We start from the raw sequence: 12011 nt of genomic DNA, 5'->3' as shown, positions 1-12011 counted from the left end.
GGTAGATCGCTGGAGTCCAGGAGTTCAAGATCAGCCTGGGTAACATGGCAAAACCCCATCTCTACAAAAAAAAATACAAAAATTAGCTAGGCATGGTGTATCTATGGTCCCAGCTACTCCAGAGGCTGAGGTGGGACGATGGCTTAAGCCCGGGAGGTGGAAGTTGCTGTGAGCCATGTTCACACCACTGCACTCCAGCCTGGGCAACAGAGCAAAAACCTGTCTCAAAAAAAAAAAAAAAAAAAAAAGCTAACTACTTGTTGGGGTGGGAGGGCAGGGCAAATGTAAGGATACAGAGGGATTAAAATGTTTGAGACCACCCCAGAAGTAGACAGCAATATGCCACCTCAAAATATGCCTCCTTGGCATAAGGATTGTTGAACTGAAGGCAATTAAAAAGCAAATGCAGGAAAGGTCTCTGCCCTCCACTTGCCTAAAAGCAGGACATAAATTTACTCCAAAGACAAAAAAGGTAAAAAAAAAAAAAAACAAAAAAACCCACCCCCTTTTTACCGTGGAAGAACACAAGTTAACCACCAAATACAACTTTACACCTGTATTGGTCTGGATACGACACCAAAGGAATCCACATTAACAAGTTTACTAATTATGTTTTGCCTGCCATTATTTGCCTTTCTACAAGTTGCTGCCCCTACAGACTCAAAGTCCTTTTTCTTTGTCTTGACACTTTGCTAAACATTTGTTGAAGATACTATATAAGCTGGAATTAAAAGCCAACTCATTCTCTGAGTATCTCCCATGTATTTATGAATTATACATGTTAACAAACTTATATTTGTTTTTCTTTTGTTACAGGGGACCATTCCAAATAATAACTTATGAGGGTTGAAAAAAATTATTTTCCTCCCTTACACAACCCAACAGCAGGACAAGTTAAAATCCAAGAGCTATTTTCCAAGAATATGAACAATCTGTCCAGAAATAAATTCTAAGATGAATCTCAGAGATGCAGAATCACAGAGAAGCAGAGTTTGAGGTAGTCCCAATATCTATATCAGATATCAACTCAGGTTGGGGAAAAAAAAAGCCAGGGAAGGGGCTTGGTCTTTGTATGGTGCATTTTTTTTTCCAGCTTAAATTTTTCATAAATAAACAGAAAAGAAAAAATCTAAAAATCTACTATCAAAATAATCCTATGCATTCTACTTTCAAAATAAATCACAATTCTGATAACTTCTCATCAACTCCACAGCTATTTCCTTAGAGCATGTTGTCATCGTGTCTAATCTCCTCCTAACTCTCTGTTTCCATTCTAACCTCAATACCCTGGCTATACTCGCCTCCATCACCACCATCCCTCCACACCCCAACACACCTCAAGTCAATTCTCAGCAGGCTAAGTAAAGCAAGTGAGCCCTGCTATGGGCTGAAATGTGTCCCCCAAAATCCTATGTTGAATCCCTAAACCCTACTACCTCAGGATGTGATTGTATTTAGAGACAGGGCCTTTAAAGAGGTAATTAAGCTAAACACCCGGCCTCTAGAGTAGGTCTGAATCCAATCTGAATGGTATCCTTATAAAATGAAGAAATTTGGAAACACAATGGTACACCAGATATGTGTGCACACAGAGAAAAGACCATGTGAGGAGATACCAAAGAGAAGGCCAACCGCAAGCCAGAAAGGCCTCAGAAGAAACCAAATAGGGCCGAAGCGGACGGATCATGAGGTCAGGAGATCAAGACCATCCCGGCCAACGTGGTGAAACCCCGTCTCTACTAAAAATACAAAAAAATTAGCCAGGTATGGCGGCGCATGCCTGTAGTCTCAGCTACTCGGGAGGCTGAGGCAGGAGAATTGCTTGAACCCGGGAGGCGAAGGCTGCAGTGAGCCGAGATGGCGCCACTGCACTCCAGCCTGGGTGACAGAGCAAGACTCAGGAAGGAAGGAAGGGAGGGAGGGAGGGAAGAGGGAAGGAAGGAAGGAAGGAAACCAAATAGGCTGACAGCTTGATCTTGAACTTCTAGACCCCAGAGCTGTTATTTAAGCTACTCTGTCTTTGATATTTTGTTATGGCAGCCTTAGCAAATTAATACAAGGCCATTTCCCTTTTCAAAATTCATCATTGGCTTCCCATCATACTTAAAATCCAAAATCCTTACCATGGCCTATACAATGCTCAACGTAATCTCATTCTCGTTTACCTCTCCAACCTTCTTTCCCACTACTCTTCCTTCATTCTGTTTGCTCTGACCAAATGACTTTATTGTTGTTTCCTAAACACTGCCAACAGACTCTCTCAGTCCAGGGCCTTTGTGCTTGCTGTTCTGTTGGCCTTAGGGGCCCTTAACCCAGATAAACTATTTGCCCGACTGCTCTACCTTTTTCAAATCTTTCATGAAATGTCCCTTTTTGGCCCGGGCGCAGTGGCTCACACCCGTAATCCCAGCACTTCGGAAGGCCAAGGCGGGCAGATCACTTGAGGTCAGGAGTTAAAGACCAGACTGGCCAACAACAGCGAAACCCCGACTCTACTAAGAATACAAATATTAGCTTGTGTGGTGGCACACGCCTATAGTCCCAGCTACTCAGGAGGCTGAAGCAGGAGAATCACTTGAACCCGGGAGGCGGAGGTTGCAGTGAGCCAGGATTGCACCACTGCACTCCAGCCTGGGCAAGAGTGAGACTCCGTCACAAAAAAAAGAAATATCCCGTTTTCAGAAATGCCTTCTCTGACCACACTATCTAAAATAGCTCTTTCACCCATTTCTATTCTCTTTTATCCTGCTTTAACCTTCTTCGCACCATTTATCATTACTTGATTTTATTTTCTGCCTGCACCATTAGAATGTTATCTCTGGGGACAGAGCTTTTCTTTCCTTCACAGCTATATCCTGGGACAACACCAGGCATATATATACCAAACATTTAAGAAACAGATGTTGAATAAACAAAAGAATGTTAATGCCTGGAGGGAACCTGATACACAGTAGGTACTTAATATCTACTTAATGAAACAAAATATGAGACAAAATCTAACACCTAATTTTTAAAAAAATGAAAGCTATGTGCAGAACATGTATCCATTAAATGCATATAAAGGTACAACAATAGAACTAGAAGTACACAAATCAAATGTAATGGTAATGTATATCTGGGGAAAGGAGAAAAAGTAGAGGTACAAAGATATTTTACATTTTATAATTCTTTTTTTTTCTTTTGAGACCAAGCCTCACTCTGTCGCCCAGGTTGGAGTGCAGCGGTGCCGTCTCGGCTCACTGCAACCCCCACTTCCCAGGTTCAAAGTGCTTCTCCTGCCTTAAGCTCCCGAGTAGCTGCGACCACAGGCGCGCACCACCGCACCTGGTTAATTTTTTTATTTTTAACAGAGACGGGGTTTTCACCATGTTGGCCAGGCTGGTCTCGAATTCCTGACCTCAAGTGATCCACCCGCCTCTGTCTCCCAAAGTGCAGGGATTACAGACATGAGCCACCGTGCACAGCCGACACTTTATAATTCTTAAACTTTTTCAATCTTTTTGTGTCTAGAATTGGTGGGTTCTTGGTCTCACTGACTTCAAAAATGAAGCCGCAGACTCCCGTGGTGAGTGTTACAGTTCTTAAAAGCGGCTTGTCGGGAGTTTGTTCCTTCCGATGTTCGGATGTGTTCAGAGTTTTTTCCTGCCTGTGGGTTCGTGCTCTCGATGGCTTCAGGAGTGAAGCCGCAGACCTTCAGGGTGAGTGTTATAGCTCATGAAGGCACCCAAGACCCAAAAAGTGAACATCAGCAAGACTTATCACAAACAGCGAAAGAACAAAGCCTCCACCAGATGGAAGGCGACCCAAGCGGGTTGCCACTGCAGGCTTGGGCAGCCTGCTTTTATTCTCTTATCTGGCCCCACCCACATCCTGCTGATTGGTCCATTTTACAGAGAGCCGATTGGTCTGTTTTACAGAGAGCTGATTGGTCCGCTATGACAGGGTGCTAATTCGTGCCTTTACAATTCCTGAGCTAGACACAAAAGTTCTCCACCTCCCCACTAGATTAGCTAGATACAGAGTGCTGATTGGTGCATTTACAAACCCTGAGCTAGACACAGAGTGCCAACTGATGCATTCACAATCCTTTAGCTAGACATAAAGTTTCTCCAAGACCCACCAATCAGCTAGACACAGAGTGCAGATTGGTGCATTTACAAACCTTGAGCTAGACACAGAGTGCTGATTGGTGCAGTCACAAACCCTGAGCTAGACACAGGGTGCTGATTGGTGTGTTCACAAACCTCGAGCTAGACACAGAGTGCTGATTGGTGTACCCACAATCCCCCAGCTAGACATAAAGGTTCTCCAAGTCCCTACTAGACTCAGGATCTGAGTTGGCTTCACCCAGTGGATCCCCCATCGGGCCAGCAGGTGGAGCTGCCTGCCAGTCCCGTGCCTTGCACCCACACTCCTCAGCCCTTGGGCGGTGGATGGGACCGGGCGCCGTGGGGCAGGGGGTGGCGCTCGTTGGGGAGGCTCGGGCAGTGCAGGAGCCCACGGCGGGGTGGGAGGCTCAGGCGCAGCGAGCTGCAGATCCCGAGCCCTGCCCCGCGGGGAGTCAGCTAAGGCCCGGCGAGAAATCGAGTGCAGCACCGGTGGGCCGGCACTGCTGGGGGACCTGGCGCACCCTCCGCAGCTGCTGGCCGGGGTGCTAAGCCCCTCACTGCCAGGGGCTGGCGGCCGCTCTGAGTGCGGGGCCGCCAAGCCCACACCCACCCAGAACTCTAGCTGGCTCGCAAGCCCCTCACGCAACCCCGGTTCCCGCCCGTGCCTCTCCCTCCACACCTCCCCACAGGCTGAGGGAGCTGGCTCCGGCCTCCGCCATCCCAGGAAGGGGCTCCCACAGTGCAGCAGCGGGCTGAGGGGCCCCTCAAGCGCGGCCAGAGTGGGCGCCGAGGCCCAGGAGGCGCCAAGAGCAAGGGAGGGCTGTGAGGGCTGCCAGCACACTGTCACCTCTCATTTTGTAATAAAAAATATTCATTTATGATTTGTACAATAAAAATGATTTTGTAAAAATACAAAACTCACTCCTTAGCAAATTAAGAACATACACATAAAGCCCTTAGCTTTATGGAGGATCACATCTATAAATCAACATCAAATCCATTTTAAGACAGTCATGAACAAAATGTCCTTTATCGTCACTACTATTGAATATTATATTGGAGGTCCTAATAAATTAAAAAAGATGCAAAATGTACATAAATAAAAAATAATTATGGCGGGGCACAGTGGCTCACGCCTGTAATCCCAGCACTTTGAGAGGCCAAGGCAGGCGAATCACGAGGTCAGAAGATCAAGACCATCCTGGCTAACACAGTGAAACCCCATCTCTACTAAAAATACAAAAAAAGAAAATTAGCCAGGCGTGGTGGCGGGCGCCTGTAGTCCCAGCTACTCGGGAGGCTGGGGCAGGAGAATGGCGTGAACCCGGGAGGCGGAGCTTGCAGTGAGCCGAGATAGCGCCACTGCACTCTAGCCTGAATGACAGAGCGAGACTCCATTTCAAAAAATAATAATAATAATAATAATAATAAGGTACAAATATTGAAAGCTAAAACAAATCATTGCAAAACATATTATTACCTAGAACAAGAGAATTACCAAAAACAAAACCCAAAAACTATTACTAATAAACAGAGTTCAGCAAAGTAGCCAAAATCAAAGAACTATAAACAAAAATCAGTAGCTTTCCTATACATCAAAGGTAAGTAAGATTTTTTTTAAAATCCCTTTGGCCAAAGCAATATAAACTATAAAATGCATAAATATACCTAATAACGATAGCTCACATTTTAAATGTATTAACTTACATGTCTTAACCCAGTTAATCTTCACAATAATCCTAATGAGTTATTCCCATTTTATGGATGAGGAAACTGAAGCACAAAAAAGGTCTGTTATTTGCCCAACCTTATTGTGGCTTAGCAAGGACTGACTCTAAGTAGCATGACACTAGAACACATTCTTTTCACTACTACTGAACAGCCAACATTAGGAAAACTAGAAAACTTTACAGGTGAAATAAAAGACCTCACTAAACAGTCATACTATATTACTGGGTGGGAACATCCAATATTATAAAGATACCAATTCTTCCCCCAAATTAATCTATAAACTCAAGGCAATTCCCATAAAAAACCCCAACAAGGGCCAGGCGCGGTGGCTCACGCCTGTAATCCCAGCACTTTGGGAGGCCGAGACAGGCGGATCACAAGATCTGGAGATCCAGACCATCCTGGCTAACACAGTGAAACCCCGTCTCTACTAAAAATACAAAAAAAAAAAAAAAAAAAAAAATAGCCGGGCATGGTGGTGAGCGCCTGTAGTCCCAGCTATGCGGGAGGCTGTGGCAGGAGAATGGCTGAGACAGGACAATAGCGTGAACTCAGGAGGCGGAGCTTGCAGTGAGCCAAGATCCCGCACTACAGCTTGGGCGACAGGGCAAGACTCCTCAAAAAAACAAAACGAAACAAAAAAAACCCAACAAGATTTTTTTGTGGAACTTGACATACTGATTCTAAAATTCATGTGGCCCAAAACACACAAAAATGCCAAGAACATTTTGAAAAAGATGGCCGGGCACGCTGGCTCACGCCTGTAATCCCAGAACTTTGGGAGGCGGAGGCGGATGGATCACGAGGTCAGGAGATCAAGACCATCCTGGCTAACACGGTGAAACCCCCTCTCTACTAAAAACACAAAAAATTAGCCAGGCGTGGTGGCTGGCGCCTGTAGTCCCAGCTACTCGGGAGGCTGAGGCAGGAGAATGGTGTGAACCAGGGAGGCGGAGCTTGCAGTGAGCCGAGATCGCGCCATTGCACTCCAGCCCCGGCGACAGAGCGAGACTCTGTCTCAAAAAAAAAGAAAAAGAAAGGAAGAACAAGGGGAAGGAAGTGCCTTACCAGGTATAAAGATACAGACTTTAGGCTGGATGTAGTGGCCCACGCCTGTAATCCCAGCACTTTGGGAGGCTGAGGCAGGCAGATCACTAGAGCCCAGGAGTTCATGATCAGCCTGCCCAACATGGCGAAACCCTTTGCTACTAAAAATACAAAAATTAGCCAGGCTGGTGGTGTGTGCTTGTAATCTCAGCTACTCTGGAGGCTGAGGCACAAGAATCACTTGAACCCAGCAGGCGGAGGTTGCAGTGAGCCAAGATTGCACCACTGCACTCCAGCCTGGGCAACAGAGCAAGACTCTATCTCAAAAAATAATAATAAATAAATAAATAAATATACAGACTTTTAAGGTGACTGAAATGAAGCTGAACTACTAACAGGAACACCAACATATCAATGAAAGAGAAGAGGTTCTAAAAACAGAGCAGTGTATATAATACTGTTACAATGCCATTTACTACCACAACTCAACAAATGATGCTCAAACAATAGGCTATTCATTTAGTGAAGAAAAAATAGCCATGTCTACCTTACCTTCAACACATATAAATTCCAGATTACTTAGAGCTGAAACAGAACAGGGACACCTCTTACAGGGCCTGTGGGCCCCTAAGCATAGAAATACAGGAAAATATTGAGTTCTTTCAAGGGAAATTTCTGGCACCTAGCTAGCCTTGGAAAGTAAACATGCAACTTAATAAGCAAGTAATAGTAACTTTAAAATAGCCAAGGAAGTTAGTCATGAGAACGTTTGCTTCCCTACAGAAACTAAAGATAACATCTCAACATCTGTCTCTTCAGTTGTTTTTCAGAAACCTGAACTCCCAGCAAAAGGATCTGCGGGCACACAGACCTCAGATAAGGAGGAACTGGAAACTGAACTCGTCTGCTATCCTGAAATTTACCCCTGCCTTTAAAAACTGTTACCTGTAAATCATAGGGGAGGTCACAATTTAAGGGTTAGTCACCTGGTCCTCCTTGCTTGACACCCTGTAAATAAACACCATGCCTTCCTTTCTACCACTGCAAAATCTTGGTGTGGATATCCGGCCTTATTGGACTGGGTGAGCCGACTCCGGTTTGGTTCTCTAAACACCGGCAGCCAAAATGGGACAAAAGTCTGGAGTGGGTGCCTCATCTGTACCACATATGTCCCTGGCCACAGCCACCCTTGGGCCCAATCCAGCAGCTGCCTGAATTCTTTTATTCAGGGACAGATCCGTGTGTTTGGCAGGCAATCAGACACCGTTGGCCTGTGGTGCTTCTGCTTTCACAGCATTAGAAACAAATCACCTGAGAAGATGTCTTTTGGTAAGTGGGGGGTTGATGCGTGATAGCCCCATAGTATTTTTCCTTTCAGCAGGAAATCCAGCCTTGCTTCAGCAAGGTATTGGGCTCTACTTCATCAGAATGCACTTGGTGGGAGATACCCCAGAGCTGAAGACTGAAACCTTGAAAAATCACAATTTGAGTGTGATTTGCTTGCTTGAAAATCTATTTAATACTTAACACTTGGCCAAGGCATTAAAGGTTTGTCACCTAGGTTTTGCAACAAACCTTTAATGCCTTGGCCAGGGTTTTGTTTCATTTGAGAAACACAAGTTCTATTTCCTTTATAATTTGTAGAATACACATTAAGGTGTATTCTGCAGAATTGGGCCATTTTTAGATTTGGGCCCAAGGAAAAAAAAAAGATTTTTTTTTTATTGCAGTAGTGCTTGGCCACAATATTTTTTAGACTCCAGAAAAAAGTCTGAAAAGGGGAACCTTTAAACTGGACCCCTAAATTTTAAAATAATCTCAGGCATCTCTCTAAAAAATTGATTTTACAAAAAAAAATTATTTTCTAAACAAATTTTACAAAGGACACTTAATAGTGTCATGACTAGCCTTGAGAATTCACTTGACTAAATTAAAGAACAAATATCTCACCTAAAACAAGGTTTAAATCCTTTGCAAGCTCGAAACTGCCTGCTTTAGATCCCCTCCAGGAACAGCAGTGGTAAAGCACTGAGGCTGCCTGGGTTGAATTCCCAGCCAGGGAACACATCATTTTTTGGTTTAATATTTGTGTGACTTTTGCCATTTATCGTTCCTTTTTCCTTCTATGGGCAGCTTTTGATTTCCTGTCCTCCATCTGTGCGGGGGGCAGCCTACAGGTTTTTTGGTATGTTTTTTGGTACAGGTTTTGTGTGTGGATGGTCAGCTGAGAAACTGAGGCTCTAGAGAATATGGCCAAACAGAAATGTGGTCTGTACTCCATTTATAGCTAACGAAATTTTCCTTTCTTTAAGCTGTCTTTGGGGCAGCTCTGAATCTTGTGAAAACTGCTTTCCACCTCTTTCGAGACCTCATGCGTCCTTGTTGAAGTCATAACCCTGGCTAAGGCTTCTTAGTTTCATGGGGGAGAATATCTTTGGGGTGAAAAGAGTTCAAAAGCCAGAAATATCAACTGTTTGTCCCAGCTAAAAATCTGAGAGTAAGAGATTTGAAAGGATATTTTTTTAAGAACTCTATGGTCAAAAGTCTAATTAAAACTAATATTTAGGCCATATTTGTGTGTGTATGTATATATAACTATATATATAAAATTATATAACTGTATAACTATATATACATTATATATATAACATGTATATGAGGCCTTAAAACTATATAGTTTATATAGTTTTAAACTATAGTTTATGTATATAGTTTGAAACTATATCGTTTATATAGTTTGAAACTATATCGTTTATATAGTTTGAAACTATATCGTTTATATAGTTTGAAACTATATCGTTTATATAGTTTTATATAGTTTTATAGTTTAAACTATACAGTTTTTAATAGTTTTATATATTTATGGGGCTTTTTTATAGTTTTATATAGTTTATAGTTTTTTAGTTTTTTATGTGAGCCTCCACGCCCGGCCACTTTTCTTATTTTCTGTCTACTACTGGCTTAGCAAATTTTGTGTGCTGCCCTGGAGTCTTAATTACTTCAGGTGATCACACTGAACTATAAATATAATTGCCTTTTTGTTATGCTTCCTTGTGGACTTTCATCCTCCCAAATTAAACGGGCAATTTTATAATTAGAATTTCTGAGATGCTGACAAAGACAGGTAACCTATAGATATATCATCTGACCCAGCTAATAGAACAATAATACTCAAGTTCCTTCAATTGTCATAATCTGAGGGCCCCTTTCAGAATGTTACATAAAAGAATTCCTGGCCAGGCGCAGTGGCTCATGCCTATAATCCCAGCACTTTGGGAGGCCGAGGCAGGTATATCATGGTATCAGGAGTTCGAGACCAGCCTGACCAATATGGTGAAACCCTGTCTCTACTAAAAATTAAAAAAAATTAGCCAGATCTGGTGGCGTGCGCCTGTAATCTCAGTTACTCAGGAGGCTGAGGCAGGAGAATCGCTTGAACCTGGGAGGCGGAGGTTGCAGTGAGCCAAGACATGGCACTCCAGCCTGGGTGACAGAGGGAGACTGTCTCCAAAAAAAAAAAAAGAATATTATATAAAAGAATTCCTTTATTTTGGAAGTCCCTTCACTTGAAGCTATCTCAAACAAATTTGCCAGAAATAATAAGACTCTGCCTCTATATAAAAGGCTTACTTGATTTTGCCTCTTGAAAGGAGCAAGAGCCCTACTCCCTCCCTCCTTAGAAGTCTGCTCTCTGAACATGTCAGAAATCCCATATCTTAGCTGCAAGTAAATTAACTCATTAAAAGTAAACAAGTCCACATACTCACTTTGGGATCCACAAATCTATTCTTGCCCAGGTACTAAAAAGATGGAGGTGGGTTATTTCTTTGGATGGACTTTGTTACCTTGGTGGGGAGTGGCGTCCTATGAGCACATGATTAGAAATCTCTCTCTTTAGGAATTCTTGCTAAGGAAACTTTGGCAGCAATAACTGCCCAGCAGAAAAGAATTAATTCATTGGCTCAGGTGTCTTAGATACTAGGATAGCCTTAGATTACATCTTAGCCAAGCAGGGAGGTGTGTGTATGGTTGCAAATCCCACATGCTATACTTATATAAATGAATCTGCTGAGGTAGAAACTCATCTAAAATAAATTAGAGAACAAGTCACCTGGTTACAACAGGTCTCCCTGACTGTCCCTAAGGACTGGTTTTCTTCGTTATTTTCTTGTATTCCTCATGGAATAAAATCCATGTTTTCTGGATTGCTAAAGTTACACATATCAATCTTGCTAATTTTTCTTGTGCTTTATATCATAACCAAATGTGTGTTAAAATGTAATAAAGCAGTGACTAATACAAATAATGACAGTTCAGTACCATGGTGCCATACCTGGGACTCATGGATACCTTGAATTCCGTGCTAGAAACTTACTATCCTCGGCCGGGGGCAGTGGCTCACGCCTGTAATCCCAGCACTTTGTGAGGCCGAAGCGGGTACATCACGAAGTCAGGAGTTTGAGACCAGCCTGGCCAATATGAGGAAACTCTGTCTCTACTAAAAATACAAAAAATAGCTGGGCGTAGTGGTGCACACCTGTAGTCCCAGCTACTTGGGAGGCTGAGGCAGAAGAATCGCTTGAACCCAGGAGGCGGAGGTTACAGTGAGCCGAGATCATGCCACTGCACTCCAGCCTGGGCGACAGAGCAAGATGCCATCTCAAAAAAATAAAGAAAGAAAGAAAAGAAACTTAATATCCTCATATCCTAGTCCTCAATCTTTGCCCCAATTCAACAGGAAGCAGGCAGAGCAGTCTGCATCCCAGTACCCCACAAGATTGATGGGTGACAAAAGATGGGGAATTGAGATGACGCAGGGACCCGAAGCATAGAAAAAAGGAAAATCTTGAGTTATTTCAAAGGAAACTTCAGGCACCTAGCTAGCCCTGAAAAATAAATGTGCAACTTGATAAACAAGCAGGTAACAGTAACAATAGCCAAGCTGGCTCAGCATGGTGGCTGACACCTGTAATCCCAACTCTTTGGGAGGCCAAGGTGGAAGGATCACTTGAGGCCAGGAGTTCAAGACCAGTCTGGGCAACATAGCGAGACCCCATCTCTAACAACAACAAAAATAGCCAAGGAAGTTAAGAGTCACAAGAATGTTTGCTTCCCTATAAAAAC

At 43.4% G+C, this 12011-nt stretch overlaps 1 protein-coding gene across 5 annotated transcripts in view; it reads right to left on the bottom strand.

Moving 5' to 3' along the window:
* NRDC (nardilysin convertase) overlaps positions 1–12011 on the bottom strand; it is a 92853-nt gene that overhangs the window by 54865 nt on the left and 25977 nt on the right.

This window comes from Pongo abelii, chromosome 1, assembly GCF_028885655.2.
Source record: "Pongo abelii isolate AG06213 chromosome 1, NHGRI_mPonAbe1-v2.0_pri, whole genome shotgun sequence".
Classification (NCBI taxonomy): Eukaryota; Metazoa; Chordata; class Mammalia; order Primates; family Hominidae; genus Pongo; species Pongo abelii.
This window is presented reverse-complemented; position numbering and strand designations above follow the sequence as displayed.